The sequence below is a fragment of the Manduca sexta genome, chromosome 18, assembly GCF_014839805.1.
Source record: "Manduca sexta isolate Smith_Timp_Sample1 chromosome 18, JHU_Msex_v1.0, whole genome shotgun sequence".
NCBI lineage: Eukaryota > Metazoa > Arthropoda > Insecta > Lepidoptera > Sphingidae > Manduca > Manduca sexta.
Window position 1 is genome coordinate 7,468,577 of NC_051132.1, and position 17,695 is coordinate 7,486,271.

Here is a 17,695-nt window from a genome sequence, read left to right on the forward strand (position 1 = left end):
TTTATATAATGGTATATTAAAAAAAAAAATGTTGTATATACTTTTTATCAATAAGTAATAATTTCAAAAATGCTATCGTTCGAAAATATCTGGTCGTCATGAGACAACCTTTATAAATTTATGTAAAACGTTTTTCTAAAGCTAAGTCCACACTGACGTTTAACAGCATCGATAAAATAATATAATGCTCAATTCAGACGAAGCGTAATTTGATTACGGGATCCATTGTGGCATTAGGTATTTGACATTTATTTTACATTGACGTTTGATGATATCGCAATGTATTTATGCCTTATTTATTGCGATAATAGATAATAGATATCAATATTAATGTAGCAGTATTATAAATAATATTTCAATACTGTAGTATTAAAAATCTTAATATATAAACCTGAAGAGTTTCTTTGTTTGTTAATTCAATTGATTAAACGTGCTAATCTCAGGAACTACTAAACAGATTTTGATTTTATTTCACTAATACTAAAATACATTACGACTGAGTGCTATTGGCTACTTTTTATCCCGAGACAATTTTATCCCGGAAAAAAATTTTCACGCGGAATAAGCCACAAGCAAGCTAGCAGATTATAAAGATCATCTTGGACCATTTTAAATGTTTATAAGTGAAATTGGATGTACCATGAAACTTGACGTCATATATCCAACTAGTAGCAAATACATCGTAATTGTAATACTTTCCGCGAAATACCTAACTAGTTATAAATCTATCCATACAGATCTTTAATTGTTCGGTGATGGTTTACAGCGCCAGGCCGTTGCATTTTGCTTATAAACATTACAATAATAATATGAGCTCTGTATTATATACTAATCCACTAAGGGGCATGGGCTTCCTCTATTATTAAGTGGGATTAGGCCTTAGTCCACCACGCTGGCCTAGTGCGGATTGGTAGACTTCACACACCCTCAAAATTTTTATATAGAACTTCTATGGTATGCAGGTTTCCTTACGATGTTTGCCTTCACCGTTAAAGCAAGCGATAATTCACAAAGAATATATTCATAATTTTAGAAAAGTCAGAGGTGTTGGGATTTGAACCTGCGGACATTCGTTTCGGCAGTCTGTTCCACACCTAAATAGGTTATCGCCGCTTTTTATGACCACTATACCAACAGATAAATGATTTTGAATTGTAGGTACATACATACGTCAATTTCAGTATCCCTTAAGATTGGGACTTATTTATTGTAAGTAAAGGTCCTCTCCAGATTTGAAAAGTCGAAATTCGGTCATAAATATATATATTTTACAAGTAAAGCGATCCAAGAATAATCATCTGACACTTTTTTTTTCAAATTTCAGGACTCAGGAGTCACCTTTTCGAAAAACGGAACCTTTTTCTCAATGACGCCCACTCAAAACCAATATGTATCGTACACGTTTTAGTAGAATAACAAGTAAATCGGGTTCAATTTAGAAAAAAAACACGCTTTCAAAATTATAATATTCCATGTCTTTGATGTGTCGCGCGCCATTTCTTTCTGAGACATGTCACGTATTGCATACAATCCGGCTAGCGTATCTGTAATTTCAACGTGGTATATTAAATATTTTTTATAGACTTTTGTTAATTTTTGGGATAATTGGAAGGGGGAGGACTAAATAACGTTATGTCCCGCTATAGATAAAAGGGATGGATAGTTTTATAATCGTCGACATCCATTTATTCGAAATCATTGCAATAGATTTCACTACCTTATTACACTTGACACTGCACTGCACTTTAACTACTTAATTTTTATTCGTAAAAGTATTTTTTTTTTATAAAATATATTTTCTACAAATGTCCTAAAAGCACACCAGCAACAGTAATGTCAGCGCCATCTATTTAAGAAATATTATTGAAAATTTGAATTACTTCCTACGATATACACCGCGATAAAAGTAGCTAATATGTTAATCAAGCCATATTTCACGTAAAATCGTTTAGCTGTTTCTGCGTTTCTTTCTGATACCCATCTAAACATCCATACACTTTTACAAACTTCCGCATTTATATTAGTTAGAAGTTAGATAAGATACAAATTAAGATATTATTACTAAGAAAAGTATTCCAGTCCATGTTCCGAAAACTCTTTTATATTTCCGTAAAGCGCAACGGAAAAATCCATACAGCCATCTCATAAATTATTTTGTTTTTCTATAATTTTATTTCGTTAATATATCAGCCAGTATTTTCAAACAAGCTTTTGCTGCCAAAGCGCCACGCTACGGACAATGCGTGTAAAACATACATACATACATAACGAATGCGACTTTCCCGCGTGATCTAAATGAAAAATTGTATAGTAGGCGTGAAAATTCACAACTCGCAACTCAGTTGCCGCGCGTTTGGCGCCGAGTGAACACGTGTGAGAGATGATTGCCGCTCCTTTTTAAAGTTTACCGCGTATTTCGTAAAGTGTACAGATCGGAAATTTTTATTTGAAAGTGTTCTTTATTTTTATGTGCTTTTGTGGTTCATTATTGTGTGTTTAGAAAATAATTTGGATGTGAGTATTATTTTTATTAATTACAAAAAGTTTATCAATTGATATAATTGTAAAATTTATTTATTCGGGTGACTTTTTACAAATTGATTTCAAAACATTTATTACTGATTTTTTAGAAGATGCAGCCTGTTTATAAAAATCATATTATTTTTTTACATTGCATTATTTATTAGTGTTTTAATAATTTCTAATTTTATATTACCATTATTTTTTAATTATATAAATAAGTTGACAACTTTAACTTCTTAGTTTTTTTTGGAAATATACGAGAAGAGAGAAATATAACACTTTTCAATGACTTCTTAAACCGCCATTGAATTGCAAAATATATGACTTATCAAAGTACCTCGTATGATATAAGTTTCATACATACCAATGCGTTTGCAATGGGTCGGTAATGAAAAATATCGTCAAATGAGTAAAAACTTAGCGATGTTTGTGATGTAAGTGAAATACATTGATTTTCAAGCAGTGGAACCAGTATCGTGTTATTACTTATAGTTTACTAAATACTGATGTTTTATTCAATGGTTAAAAAACGAATTTATGTATATAATAAGCTGACATAACTTAGTTAACTTTGGGAATATCAGCAATTAGTTAAATTTAACTATGGTTTACTAAATATGTGAGTGTCCCTACCGCTTCAAAGTCTAGGCTATAAATTTTTTAAGGCTAAATTAATATTTTAATAAAATCGTATGTTTATATTATACTTAAATGTGAAAAAGTGCCGAAAGTCGTGACCCACCTCTAATGTCGCAATAAATACAACTAAGAACACACAATTTTTTTTTCTTCTTCATAATATCAGACAATTTCCATACGAGTAATTTATTATAATGTACTATATTTAATTTCTAAGGAAAGTGCTGTGTTAATGTGTTTTCGCAAAAAAGCTATTTATTTATGATAAAGTGTGTATTAAAATTTTTAGTAGACATCATTTTTCCGGCTGTAAAAATATTAAGAGTGATTTATTTTGTAGTTATGACGTTGGCCCGCGGACGAGTTCGCCTTGTTCTCTTTGTTTTTCAATTCTTGGGGACATTTGTGGCATAAAGAATGACCATTGTATTACAAAATATGTCAGACGGTATTTCATATTCCTCTTATTTAAATGGTATCACAAGTTTATGAACAAAGGGAAAAAGATTCGTATACAGTAAAACCCGCTTAATACGATCACACTTAATACGATTTCCAACATATTACGCCAATTAATGTCACTTTCAACTTGAGGCATGTTTTCATATAATTCATCAAGCTTTATACTATTCATCATCCTATAACACGCTATCTGTAGACGCGTTTTTTTTAAGTATGAACCGCAAAACATTTTTTATTAGACGATTTCGTAATTTTTTTTAAATAGACACCAATTAATTCTATGTCTTTAACGAAACTTGCCATGGAGGCAAAGCAAGTAAAGAGAGAACGATTGTCTCGGCCTGTGAGAATTCCGATGAGTTCTAACATTCAAGTAAAATATTCAAGTTGCTTTCAAAACGTAAGAACGTTATTTCTAGCATATTATGATGCATAACGTGGACGACTGGTCTTTATTTCAATGTCCAGTTAAAAGCTTTAAACGATTACCGCTTTTAAGTAATTTATTTATAAATAGTAATACCACAGTGTAACGTAATTTATAAACACACACAATATTATAATAACTCTACTATAACATTATAAATATCCGATTTAATATTTACTCCAAATTAATAATCGTCTTAAACGGGTTTTACTGTATATGATTATTAGCTATTATGCGTTAACTCTAGCTTCCACATAATAATTCTCTACCTTGGAATACCTTAACCTACGACGAATTTGGTACACCAAAGTCCGCAACAAATATTGACCGACCGCGCAAACATTCGTCCCGTGGGAATCAAATCGATGTACTCTATTTAATCAACTTTTGCGCCCACATAGATGTCAAACAAATGAACATTGATACAATCAGACGGTCACGTTGATCGAAATACTAAAATAAGAAGATAATTCATAAAGCTATTTATAAATATTATGAAATATATATAGTAACGACTATTTAGAGAAGAGGAGATTTAAACTATGTCTCTGGGGAAGCTGGTCCCAGCGGGCCCTTTGCGACGGCTATCCGTAATATTTACTTTATATTTTTCAATATCATTTAGAAGTATTCCGTTATTTAACTGCACTTAACCATTTTTTTGTGGTATTAACCTTTCTTTGGCCATTGTGTACTTAATTATATCCTACTCTATGAAAGATAAAGGCGGGCTTGACGGTATCTGATCAGTGTTTTCAACAAAGGATAGAAATCGGCTACTCACATGCAGTATAGCGTTACTAAACCGCATCTCAACTATCGTCCGTTCGAACTAAGCGCACTAGGTATTTGCATAATGAGTCCCTTGCCCTGCGTCTAAATACAGATTTTCAAGGATGTTTCTTGTTCCATAACTAGGTTTTGTTTGCAACGTGTTCGTAAAGTTTTGACCGTCTGTTACAAGGTAAGAATATAATAATTGTTTTTGAAGTCTTTGTTAAAAGTAGAAAAGTTTGTGCTATTTTATAATATTGTAATGAAACTGTTTCATAAATAATTATTTGCTAATGATACAAAGATAATTTATGTGCATTCACGAATCAGCGGAGTGAAATCATTAATGTCGGAAGGCATTTGTAAATATTATAATATTGGCATTATCGGGTCTCTAAAGCCCTACTCGGCATGCAAACTTGTGTGTTTCCAAAACAGAGACTGACTCAACTTTCCTACTAAATTATATTTGTGCATAATTTTTAACTATAATCAATTTCTATATATAAGTGATTTATTTTATTGTTATTGTATCAATTCGAGTAGCCATTTGGTCAGCGCAATGGCGACCTATTCTCATAAAAACATGACCCCTCATGCGTCTTCATTACGCCGAAACAACTGTTGGATAATGCGTTTATTTCGTGTTACCATCATAAAGTATATAATCGAGATACTCCTGGAATTTAGTTATTAATAAAATCACAGTAATTGTTGAGGTTTATGATGACGAGCCTAGTGCAATACCACGCAATGCTTGGTAATTCACTGTATTGGATCATGTTACTATTAAAATCAATTATTTAATCGGTCGTGTTGCTAAAATATGTGCTCGTTTCGTCATAAACAAATCGGGTGAAAATGAATATGTGGGGCAAAGTTCCTTTGAATCGGGCCGGTATTTTTCCGCATATGTTTCTACGACCCAACGTTCCTAGACTACTTGGAAGTGTATTGCAATTTGCATTAGTCATTCATTAATTTCGGATGAGCAGTGTTCATTGCTATCCAGTGTCAGATATTCAGCCCAGATTTGGTTTAACGACGTGCGACTAACAAACCGAGATATGAATCGACTAATTTGGACGAATGACGATGTGGACATATTTAATGTGTGAAATCATTATATATACATCTGAATGCATCCCTCCTAGCCGAATTTCGGCCACGGCGGCCAATTTCAATGGAGAACAACCCGGTGCGCTGGAGATATTATAGCGCACAATTATGTGCGTAGTATACAGGTGTACTCTCTGTTCTTTTCATAGCGCGGTGAGACGGTCATCCGACATGATCGAGAGAGAGAGAGAGAGATCAGGATCAACGGCTTCACTTGTGCTTTTGGGAGTATCTAAGGGTCACTTTTTTTCAACGTGTAATTTTTAAGATGGAAACACCTATCACAATTATTACTGGCTCGACCCGGGATTCGAACCCAAGACCTCAGCGCGGTAGTCGTACTCGTACCGTATACGCATTACAACTACGCCATCGTGGCAGTCACATACACATCTATACATGTATAAGACTGTATTAAAATTAAATAGTTCCGCGTGAATTTAGATTTTAGACAGCGTATAAAATTGAGATACAAGTTGATATGTTTGGACGTTTATGTCTCCTACTTCACTTTATTACTGGCAATAAACGTATGTCAGTATGACGTGGATTGTCCGCTGAACTGTGCCTGTGGAAAGTTCATTTGTTATTCTAGAGAACAATAGCGTTTAAGATAAATGTGCGAGTGTATAAATCTTTGTTGGTTTTAAAGTTTGCCAAATGTATTAGATTCATTTGATTTGTTTATAAATATACGATCCGGCTCGTTTTGTGTGAGTAATTGTTTTTAATTAAATTTGCCGAACGGATTTTATAGTTTGTAATTTTAATGAATATGATGGAATATATCTTATTCTTTATAGCATAACCTGTAAATTGATATCTCAGTCATCTAATGTTAAGTGTTATTAAACACCTATAAATACCCATAATTAGTAGGTGCCAGATAGGATAATAGGTTGTCGCGGCTTCCAGAACTCTTAGTGTACGAGATGTGACAGCAAGCTTTCACTTAATGCTGGTTTGCTGTGAGAGAGAGACAAAAATACCTACAACTCAATAATCTATAAATATAAAAATTAATTCCTATTCGTTTGTCTCGTTAAAACTCGAGAATGGCTGGACCGATTTGACTAATTTTAATCTTTAAATATTTGTGGAAGTTCAGGAAAGATTTAAACGGTGAGAAATATAAATAATAAATAGCGGCAAATACTAAAATCAACAATTAAATTTTACAATAGAAAATTTTCCTAGCTTAGTTGTGAAAGATTTGATGTCTTGTCTTTTTAGGAATAAAAAAATGTCACTTGGTTGTCAAATATTTATCGGCGCGTTAAAAAATGTCTGTTCCATAGCTGTGGTATGAGGTCCAATCTCTTTGTTCTATTCTGTCTGTTCGAATAAATCTGTTCGAAATAGTTTTTGGTTTAAAACGTCAATTATAAACTTATTTTTTTAATGAAAAAAAAGTACTTGTATTTGGATTTTAGATTTAAGCAACGCACCTATAATTGTTTGTCGAATCTATGCTTGAGATAATTTTACTGAAACCCGTATTGATAAAAACTTCAATCACCCGGCTCGCAATTTCCTATTGTCAGTCTAGTACTTTTTGAACCATCTGATCTTTTAGCGATTTGTTATTAGTATTTCTACTTAGCTTTGGCATTGTTAAATTTTAATGGACTATTGTGTTTTGATAATTGCTATATATCTTAGTTTGAAAATAAAAATATTACTTTAATATTTTATGTTGAAACAAACATATATTTGTGAATGATATTACATACCGTGCCCAACGTCTAGATAATATAATATACAAAAGGTTTGATATAATTGTACATTCTACACCTAGGGTACACACTACATATAGTGAGGACAAGAAATCCGGAAAATTACATAAAACGTAGTCACCCTACACGCCGGCGCGTCGGTGAGGCAACTCTCGCAGACCGGCATGCACGGGCGACCATAAATCCGTTCAATTGAGTACAGAATTGATACTAATCGCCATAGACATTCGTTTGTGGCGCACCCGCGGCCGCTTTGAGAACAGCGCTGTAAAACTTGAAAACCGAGATCAATGGATGAAGTTATTTTTGGAAATTAATGAATTTTCGAATAGCCAATTACATAAAGATTTTCTTGTAAAAAAACTATTTCTCAATATATGTGGTTCTGATTTATTATAGAGAAATATTAATGAATAAAAGAATTCAGTTTACGTAAAAGGACGGAATTTCATGCCAAGCCTCCACGTACAGCGATTTGCATCAATTCAAGTATCAACAATCCTGAATGTCTTATAAGTTATAATCCCATAAAAATATGACTCGAAAAATGTATTCATTTTGCCACAATGATAATAACAATAATGAGGGATTAGGCCTTAGTCCACTACGCTGGCCTAGTGCGGATTAGCAGACTTCACATATCCTCAAAATTCTTGTAAATAATTTCTGAGGTATACAGGTTTTCTCATAATATTTTCCTTCACCGTTAAAGTAAGCGATAATTCACAAAGAATACACATAACTTACGTCACGTCAAAGGTGTGTCCCCTTGTTTTGAACCTGCAGACATTCGTCTCGGCAGTCGCGCGCACTTCCAAATAGGTCATCGCTGCTTATATAGGCCACAATATTTTAGAAGAAAATAGTTACTTTATATGTTAAAATTATCTACACCACAACACTGCATCTTGACACTGCGGGCATATAAAACAAGTGTTCTCCAAGCGGCCTAAATATTGTATACAATAAAACACGGGGCCAACCCCTATCCTGTGCCAACTTTTACGCACTCATTTTACCTAAATAAAAAATTTGTTTGTCGTAAAAAATCTTTTCTACTTTTCGTGCTACACTACTCCGAAGTTTTGTTCGAATACTCGTAAAATTGGATGACAACCTTGAGAAATTAAATTGATTTTTACAAAGGACTAAATAAGTAATTCAGTTTTTTTTTAAGTGTTTCTAAAAGCTATTCAGCTTTTGCCTTTGAGTCTATTTCTTAAATGCTATCGTGGGAGTCTTTTTAAGTTGTTAATTAAAGTATTATACGATTGGAATAATGTTCACTTTAAATGTCTGTTAAAAGAAAAGATAATGTTATATTAATGAAAAGAAAAGATAATTAAATGTAAGCTGCAAGAATTAAGTTATAATTAGATTAGTATGTTTATAGTATATTACTGGTGGATGTTTACTGTTTAGGCTAGATACCATCGCTGGATTGGCTTGGTAGATAGAAAGATTAGTTAATCCTCTTAATGTTATGATTAACCCAGAGACAACATTTACGATATTAGAATCCCATTACGTCTCGTATTATTTTTCCGTGCAAAATGTAAATTATGAGCTATTTTTAATATTTTTTTTATTTATAACCAAAAATGATAATGAGAACAATCCATTTATTTTATAATAAAATCATTCAGAAGATTTGAATTTTGTCAAATTAAATTGTTGGTGTTTAAGAGTAGATCCGCAGACATTCGCACGCGTATTCTATCGTTTGATTAAATCCAGTTCGGAGGAGATTTCACTTTCTTTGAGGCCATCTGAGATTCATCGGTGATTGGCCCAATTTCTTTTAAAGCTCTTTTTGTAGCTTAGTGATAAATTGCAAAGTCCATCGCTGATTTAATAGGTCCACTGGGAGACCTTTTTTTATCAAATTTAAATTTTTATTTGTGGACTTATTTTTATTTATTTAGTTTTATTTTTATTTACCGAGACGAAACCAAAATTTATCTTAAATATTGAAAATGGTAAAGTTTCTTACATTTATTTTTAAATATTTGTGTTCAGATGACATAATTTAACCCGAAGAAAATATTTTTCTAATGCAGTTAAGAAGAAATTAGTGAATATTTAAGGGTTAGTAGTAACAGTATCCATTAAAAAACTTTTAAAACATCAATCGTTTGTATTATATAAAGTTTAAAACAAAAACAATAAATAATAATTGTGTATTTTTATGTTACTTTACAAATGCCGCAGAAAGGTGTAACTTAGAAATATTTTTATATTAGTGGAATAAAGTTTTTATTGTTACGTTCCTTTTTTAAGTTTTTAAATAGGGCTGGATTTTATAATAATATGAAGTTGGGCGGTTGATAGGTTATTAACTTAAGCGACAATTTTGCGACATTGAATTTTATACATATTTAGGATCACAAGCAACACATTTTGCTTCGTTTTTCAGACTTAATTTATTTGAAACAAATTGTCGCTTGACCGTTATTTTCATAAACCATCGCAGTCTTCTTTCGATCTATCTCAAAAACAGACCAATCAGAACAAAGTATTTATGATATACAAATGAGTCATTTTGATTGGTTCAGTCTCGAAATCGAGTTGAAGATTGAGATTGATATTTATTAAAACCGGCTGTAAGTCTAGTATACCAATCGTTGAAATGTTTTTTTTTAATAACACCGAACATATTTAGGACGCATTGTAATACACTATAAATCCATGACATACACGTTTACTATAACAAACATAACCTCTACTGCACTTACGCGTAATTGTAGTGTAAATCAACGTGTCAACATTGAGAAGTGATATATCGGATTAATTGACCGACGCGTAATTGTTTTCCTCACTTGAATGAATGTCTGACGCGTCGAGTCGAGTTTGACAGAATGAATGGTCCAGTTATTTGCATCTAGTATTTACTCTTTAATTTGATTTTAAGGGACTAGTACATTATGGAGGGTAAGTCAAGTCAAATATTTTCTTATTTTAGTTATTTTGCGATGTAGTCATTTAAAGAGCGATGCCCATTACTTGAAGGGGCTTAGTCCCAGAAGCGGAAACTGAAATCATATTGTGATTTTGTTTATTTAAATATAAATATATTAAAAGGATTGTACATTCTAATTAGAACGCTGCCAAACCGTATTAATTAAAAAAATATATTTTCTTAACCTCATTAAAAATAATTATAAAAAAGAACAAATAGATACCTATTTACGAGGTGCACGATTTATTTACAAACATTCAAACAAAAATGTTATTATTATTGAATTTGCTGTGATTTTAGTGACATTTATTTTTTGTTACATGCCCGCTTTGAATTTCCGCCATTTTGAAAGTCACACGATCATTTGCAATCCTCATTAAATACATAAAATAAAAAATATTCTTGACAGACTTTGATAAAGCTTAATTTTATTTTTAAATTGTAATTAAAATTATAAGCTATTCGTTTGAATTTTTTATTGTAGTCCACCTTCGGGCCTGAAATAGGCACTGCTCTTTGTTGACTTGTTTCAAAGAGTAACGAGACAATGCCGAAGTTTCAAAAACGTAGTTAATAGAGTTCACAATAAAATAAAGTTTAACAATAATAACTATTCCGAAAATTACGTCGGTTAGAAAATGTTGCTGGAAATAGGTAGGTACGTAAAATAAAAAACCTTGTAGATTCTTTGTAGGTTGTTTGTGTTATTTTACATTATTTTTGTTTAGAAATACTTACCATAAAGTAATAGAATATAAAAGGTTATATTCTCTAACGAGAGTAGGCTCTCGTTTCATATTTTTCACTGAAGTTTAATTTTAGTAGTCAACTAAAATCATTTATAAACAAAATTCTAATAGAATAGCTATTTTTATCTACACTATTTTTCGAAATTTGTACCGATTTTCGACATAGCCAACCGGATTAAAGAATACAACTTGGATATTTAATAGTATTGTTACGCAAGTTAAAGTCGACATGACGGCAACCTAGATCCGCTTGTAGCAGATCCCTTGTTAATAGGCAACTTTATTCTTTGCTCCTTTTCATTCGCATTTCTATGAAAGAAATATTTTAAAGGAAAATGTCCCTCGAGCTTAGCAAATATTACTTCTAATAATAATATCAGCACTGTATTATATATTGTCCCACTGTTGGGCATGGGCCTCCTCTACTACTGAGAGGGATTAGGCCTTAGTCCACCACGCTGGCCTAGTGCGGATTAGTGGACTTCCCACATCCTCGAAAATTTCTACAGAGAATTTCTCAGGTATGCAGGTTTCCTCACGATATTTTCCTTCACCGTTAAAGCAAGCGATAAGTAATTCACAAAGAATACACACTTATATTTTTAGAAGAGTCAGAGGTGTGTGCCCTTGGGATTTGAACCTGCAGACATTCGTCTCGGCAATCCGTTCCATAACCAACCAGGCTATCGCCGCTTTACTTAATTAATAATCACTTCAAAATGGAAGCGTCATGTTGTAGGTTTAGTCATCGTCATTAATCAATGTCAGTTTGCGCTTACCATCCACCTTTAAAACAGTTTACAGATGCATGCAATCTGTCATCGGAGGCGTCTAGACGGGGCAATCGTGTGGTGCAGCAGACACGTCTGATACACTGGCGGTACGCATCCGAATTTCTGTAGACACCTACTTTTATTCCTGGCTGGATATTGCTTCCGACTTCTCCCGCGTTACCATTTTTGGATTAACATTATCTTTCTGATCTTTCGGGGTATAAATTGCTTATAAAGTTAGGGGGGGCTATTTTGTTTACGGAGCAAATCCGTCTTTTTCCAATTACGGGCACTTTAATTGAAAGTCAGCTTTTATAGACATATAGGTAAAAAATCCCCTATTTATCAAAGTGATATTTCGGATTTTTTGCTCACTATAATTCCGGGTCTGGTATTTGTTTCCGATATGACGATAGGCTTGTCTCGTGTCAAATCATGAAACGGAACCTTGGTCAAAAAGTTGGAGCCCCGGTTGCCCCTCTGCCTACGCCCTAGGGGATAAGGGCGTGATGTGTATTTGTTTGGAATATATAGTTATATTATCCGTGATATGTTCAAGATGTCATTTTATGTCGGTGATCTGTGAGGCAGTAGTACTATCCCAGACTGGCCAATTCATCATATAAACTAATTTACAGCAAGCGTCTGAGACTTTAAAGTGGCTCTTTAATTGTTCATCAAATTCTGCTTATAGATTTAAATATATTTCTATTTTGATTGTTGCTATACGTATTATTATATTCTATTAATATAGTTATTTGTATACAGATATATGGAGACCTTGACACACGGTCGTAAACACTGCGTTTGTCAAACATTCTCAGAAACATAGATTAACTACAGACGATACGCAGATGCGCAGGTGTACTTACCTACAGAGTAACCTTCAATATTCTATTAATGAGGCAGTAAGCAAATAATACAATGACCACACTTATGACACAGTACCTATATACGAAAGACACTACGATAAACCTAGATATATTGTCATACCTAATTCTTTAGCTTACGTTTAAAAGGTCAAAGTCCTATTAATTTTACTAATTCCAGGGGATAAGATTGCTAAAGTTATGACAGTTGCATATCAAAGCGATAGCCTTATCGATAGAATAATGGCACATCATATTTTTTTTTGGTTTCTATTTCTATTAACGATTGCAGAAAGGTATCTTGTATACCGCGCCTGGATAATCTATATTTTTTATTTGTTTTACTATTACGTAATCAATGTAAAGGTTTTAATTTACTAACTTCAACGTATATTTGTCTACTACTCACATGGTACAACTCTATATTAATCCGTAAACTAGAGCAACATATCCATCCGTAGGTTTCATTAACAATCTATGCCAAACTATCTCATCGAATGTCAGCAAGAGAGGCAATAAAATTTGAATAACTATTAAGCAATTCGCCATTTTGTTAAAATATGTTAATATCAGATTCGTTGATGAATATTTACAACAGAATGTAGGACATATCTTGTAAGGTCTGCGGATGACGTCACAATTGGCACATTCTATGAATTGTTTTAATTTGTTTAACATGTTGGACCTCTGACGTAACTGTTAGTTCAGCTTAGTTTATAAGAAATGTGGCTTGTGTCTATTTAGATTGAATTAATTTCAAAAATGTTTTCTAGTATCCAGTAAATTTTCGTATTTATAATATTATTATTGTAATAAGTAACAACGACTCGGTAGTATTAGCAAGATTTATGCGGGTTGTAGATCTAGAACTTAGCTAAGATATCTTAGCAATTAGCTTAGCTCGCATAGCTGAGCAAATTGCTACAGGGCATAGGTAAATATAGTTAAATAGTTTGCGGTCTCACACAAGTAAGAAAAAATATATAGGCAGGTTTTAAGAATGAAATCAAATTATCTTATCGGTATCTTCGGTATGTATTGTACAGGTATGTAAAAGTTCTTGTTTTTTTTTAATTGCATGGCACTCAAAACGTTATATTCAATTTACATTTTGACAATAACTTAAGCAGCTAATATACCAACAAATAAAGACTTTCTAGAAATAAGAAATAAGTTTTATAAACACAGACAAGGGTTAAGAAAACACGAACCAAGTAGAACATATTGCTTTGATTTTGTTAACTCAGTTTCCTTATAACTTGGTTCACACGATTCCGGAAAGCGACACAAATTGAGCAAACCTCACGTTTTGCTCCCAACTTGCCGCCCTGGGATTTGTTCCCGAAATTATTCAGAATTAGTACAAATATAAGAAAAAGTTCGTGGTCTGGTCTAAGTCGTGATGACGTGTAGCTATTTGAGCTTATTTGAGCCAAAATTTTACAGTAGAAAGCTTTTTGCGTAAGTAACAATAATATATATATGTGTTAATATTCTGTCTTAATATTGTTAAATTCAGAGTTTGATTATATTGTTAGATGTAAGTGTTTTGGCCAAGCGCTGTTAACTTTCATTCATTCATTTCATTATATATACGAACATTTTTTTGACGTAAGAAATTAAACACAGCAGTGATCCAAATTGCAATATTCTGCGAAAATTTAGCAACAATTAAAACCCTAAAGCTTTGTAAGAAGAATCAAACTTCTTATACTCTGAGTATTTATAATATAAATTTGTAATTATTCGGTTAGTCATATTATTCAGTGTGGGTAATATTATTTACAGCACAGTGTCTGTGTTTCGTTCCATGACGTGATAGGGGGTGAGCCTATCACCATATTGGGCAAATATTCCAGACTCCGGGCTGACACTGAGCAGGAAAACACAAATATCACTTTGCCAAACCGGGGATTCGAACCCAGGACCTCAGCATTGCCGTACCGCGAATGCAATATAACGACGCCATCGAGGCAGTCATTTATTAAATTAAATAATCATTAATAAGTAATATAACTTTATCGATTTGAATAAAATAGACTAAACTTCTGAGAACGCTATATGTAAACTAACATGTCATGAATTTGCAGATTTAGAACGGAATAAATAATCGTCTGCTATTTGCCCCCCTTTTATAGCGCCTATTGTTTGTTAAACCTGCCGAGTTCTGGTTTTTATTGACTGAAAGTTTCAAGTTTTCGGTAGTTATCGAGTAAAATCATATCGTTAACTGCGACAACATTATTTCATTTTTATGGTAAAACTTTTGATGGTTTAATTAGTACTGTGATGTCGATGATTTAAGTAGATTTATACTTGCCGCTGAGTTTATTTAATGGCTAATTAGTTCTTCGTCTGTTTATGAAAGGCTGTTTGTCATTCAGTTTTACTAATTTCTCTTTGTTCTGTCGTTAGTTCTTTATTTAAATGTGGTAGTTTTATGGTTGAATCATTTTTGTCTATAGCAAAAAAAAGGCCGAAGCGATCGGGATGTTACTACTGTCTTTTAGAGAAACCAATGTGCACCATTTGTTCCGTTTCGTGTGGCCAGTAAGATTGTATGAGGTTCCCCCTTACGAAAATTCTCTTCGCTTTTTTAGAAGGTCGAATAAGTTCTTACGATCTGTCTATTAATGTATATGGCATATACAATTAAGTAAATCATTTGTTCGTTTGGTGGTCCCCTGTAATAGAACAATGTGTCTATTTACGCATTTTGAATTAGTTACATACATTATAATTGATACCAATGACGTTTCTAAAATCAAATGTAATAAAAACATCTTAGGTATTCTATCTATTTGATTTGAAAAGAATGTGCGTATTAAATTTGATTTATGCAACACGGCTCAATTAAGTTCAGGAATGTTGAAATGAAACTAGTTTTCTAATTTTATCCCTGTTTTTATATTAATTTTCTCCCGACATTTCAAAGACTGCGACCTTCATGGTCACAGGGCGGGCGGAGGTGCAGGCCATTCGAAAAGTCATCGTTACATCTACCTACATTTTACAATTATACATAAAATATATATATATAAAATACGAAAACTAGTTATATTATTCGCCTAAACAAAAGAAATCATTATCCAGGAATGTTGCTTAAGGAAAATTAGCGTAAGGTATACTTTGATAGTAACAATGCCAGGAAGAAAGTGTTTATTACACCTCATTTTTTATCTAACCCTTACTCGGGTTCATTGTCTCAGCAGTAAGTAACAATAATTACATTATTCTGTCGTATATATGTGCAGAACTACACGGAGTCAACAAAACCGCGTCTAGTGGCTCCAGCCGTCGGCACTTCACGCCGTCTATAAAACCGTCTTTACAACCTAACCGTATTAATAGACATTCACGGATCATTTCAAACGGTAACTAGACGAGATTTTAACTATTCGAGTGAAACTTATGCGGGTGCTGCGTACTGATTACGATACGGGTGTAATAATCGATACGAATATCGTTTTCAACTTGTAATAGATCGGTATTCAGCCTACTACTATCGCGTTATTGGATCGCAATGGTTTTGAAAGAGTTAATTAGAATCGATTTATATTTGTTGTTTGGTTACAATAGTATATTTCATGTAGTCAAATTACTTCATTCATAATACTAAGTTCACTTGTACGTAAAGCAGGTTGAAATGGTCTGCTGAATTTGCGTAGTGACCGTCGATCTTAGAGATCCTTTCTATTTACATTTGTGCTGCAAGGTGCAAACAGTAATCAAATTTAGTGTGTGGGTAAGGTGACCATCAAGGACATAAATTTATTAAGAGGCATTTCTCTTAGACTAAATTATAGTGTGAGATGTGCTGAAGTTAATTTTCTTTGTTACGGTGATTTATTTTTAAATCAACTCAATGCTTAAGTCGCTTAACATCTGGATGCAGGGGCTATTAGAGAAAATACAGTAAGGCGTCATTTGAGTGGTTTAATCTATACTATTATATAAAGCTGAAGAGTTTGTTTGTTTGTTTGTTTGTTTGAACGCGCTAATCTCAGGAACTACCGGTCCAAATTGAAAAATTATTTTTGCGTTGGATAGCCCTATGTTCGTGGAGTGCTATAGGCTATATATCATCACGCTATACCCAATAGGAGCGGAGCAGTAGTGCCTAATCTCAGGAACTACCGGTCCGAACTAAAAAAATCTTTTTGCGTTGGATAGCCCTTTGTTCGTGGAGTGCTATAGGCTATATATCATCACGCTATACCCAATAGGAGCGGAGCAGTAATGGCTAATCTCAGGAACTACCGGTCCAAACTGAAAAAATATTTTTGTGTTGGATAGCCCTTTGTTCCTGGAGTGCTATAGGTTATATATTGTCACGCTATGACCAATAGGAGCGGAGCAATTATGAAACATGATGCAAAAACGGGGACAATTTATTAGTTTTGAGAGCTTCTGTTGCGTGCGCTGCGTAAACGGTTAAAGTTATGCAACAATAATGTATGACGGGATTGTTCCTCTTAAAAAGTTCTATAAAAATATATCATAAAACAAAGTCCCCCGCTGCATCGGTCTGCCCGAACGTGTTAAACTCAAAAACTACCCAACGTATTAGGATAAAATTTGGTATGGAGACGGTTTGAGACCCTGGGAAGAACATAGGCTCCCGGGAAAATATATAGCGTGACTTTTATAACGGAAAACTTTAGC

At 33.2% G+C, this 17,695-nt stretch overlaps 1 protein-coding gene across 1 annotated transcript in view; it reads left to right on the top strand.

Moving 5' to 3' along the window:
- Positions 1-2,355: 2,355 nt before the first annotated feature.
- Positions 2,356-17,695, top strand: part of LOC115452486 (thyrotropin-releasing hormone receptor) — an 87,891-nt gene continuing 72,551 nt past the window's right edge. Inside the window, exon 1 of the mRNA XM_037440165.1 lies at positions 2,356-2,514. The gene's annotated coding sequence lies outside the window, so the exon portion shown is untranslated. The remainder of the gene's footprint in view (positions 2,515-17,695) is intronic.